Genomic DNA, 1,948 nt, shown 5'->3' with positions numbered 1-1,948 from the left:
TCATTTTCAGGCCTAAAATGTGGAATATAACATGGGTGCAAAAATTGAAAAAAGGGCCTCAGTCATGAAGGGGTTAAAAGGGAAATATCAGGGGAATGTTTAGACCCCTAATATTTCCCCGAAGCCCCTAAAAGTAAAGTAAAAAATCAAAATATTTCATAAAAAATGAATGAATAAATAATAGGGCTGGTAATGATTAACATTTTCCTGTTCGATTAATCGAAATTTCGATTAATTATAACGCACATACAGTTAACTGCAGGATGCTATACAGGTCCTAGGTGGTCCACCAGTTTGGGGAAGCCCCGTCCCTGAAGACCTCCTTGCCACAAGGTGTTATGCCTGCCACAATGGCTTCTGTACCTTGCTTTATATGTCAAGCTGTGCGGCTGTGGTAAGTGGGTTGCCTGTCTCCCCTCTTCTCCCCGTCTTTTCTTGGTGCCCAGTGTGTTGCTCCTAGTCCCCTGCTTGGGTAGCGTGGAACACTATAAACAATGTGTTGCAGCCATGAGTGCTGGTTTTTTCCTGAATTTGGTGCCATATCAGCACTGGAAGCAGGGCCCTGCGGCTGCCCTCAAAGCCTGTAGGGCCTCGGGGATACATTCTTCCTTCCTTACAATGTATTACAGCTTCTTGGGCTGGGAAAGGGGTCTTAATCGGCTGTCCCTTAATTGAGGAGGAGAGAGAGCTGAGGGGGGCATTCCAGCAGTGCAACCTTTCACAATAGCTGCTTATGGACACTTTTAACCGCAGCATCTGATAGCGCTGCAGAGTGTAATATTTGGTGGCTGGGGGGAGGCCGACAGAGCCACTTGGGGACGGGGGAGGAGTCCGGTGACGTCGATGTCCGTGACGGCTAACGAAGGGAAGGGGGGAGGAGACCGGTGACGTCGATGTCCGTGACGTCACCAGAATCCTCCTCCTTCCCTTCGTTTGCCGACGGAGCCACTTGGGCCACTGAGTACTTGTTCTACACCAGCGCCAGCAAAGGCATTGCCCTATACACATACAGCACAGCAATGAAGTAATAAAATGAACTAGGATCACACTAATCCAGCACGTTATTATTCTGAGTTGCCCCACTCAAGCGTCGGCCGTATTGAGTGGGGGACGTGAGATTAATAACGTGCTGGATTAGTGTGATCCTAGTTAATTTTATTACTTCATTGCTGTGCTGTATGTGCGTTATAATTAATCGATTAATCGATTTTACAAAAATTTGATTAACAGAACACAAACATTTTAATCATTACCAGCCCTAATTTTTTTGTTTACTGTTTTTGATCATTGAGTTAGATCTAAAGTCAAATGGATTATTTACCTCATTAGAGGAGATTCTCTAAAGCAGGGCTTCTTTGGGTCGCGACCCCATATGGGGTCGCACAAGTGAATGGGGGGGGGTCGCGATCCGAATCCCCGGCCAGGGTTGCCATCAGAGGGGTATGGAAATTAATTGTGTAAGGCGCCCGGGGAGGCCCGGGCTCCAAGCAAGATTTTTTCATTATAGTTTAATATGTGCGCTGCAATTACTATGGTCCCGCCCCCCCTGCACTTGGTACATTCCTGACCAGGTGCGTGCAGGAAGGTTTGTTTTTCTTCTTTTCAGACGGAGGAGATTTCTTTAACCTGGCAGAAGATGAGCACAGATGCTGGAGGGGAGACGTAAGTTTTATCCAGCAGACTCCCAAGGGGGGGGGAGTGAGTTGGGGAGGAGGAGAGATACACACCGAACAACTGGAGGGAGGGGTTAGACGGGAGATGGACGCTGAATTACTTGCAAACCAGAGTCTTACAGCCCCACTGACTGCCATAAAAATGAAAGCTGCGAAGTGGATGGGATTTGTCCTGAGCTTAAAATGAAGATGTTTGTGTTTGAGGTGTCCCAGTACACATGGATTGTTTGCAATGTGAAGCTGGGGCTTAGCATTGTTCCACGTCTGCCAATACA

The sequence above is a fragment of the Nanorana parkeri genome, unplaced genomic scaffold, assembly GCF_000935625.1.
Source record: "Nanorana parkeri isolate BGI_ZX_2015 unplaced genomic scaffold, ASM93562v1 scaffold789, whole genome shotgun sequence".
Taxonomy (NCBI): domain Eukaryota; kingdom Metazoa; phylum Chordata; class Amphibia; order Anura; family Dicroglossidae; genus Nanorana; species Nanorana parkeri.
This window is presented reverse-complemented; position numbering follows the sequence as displayed.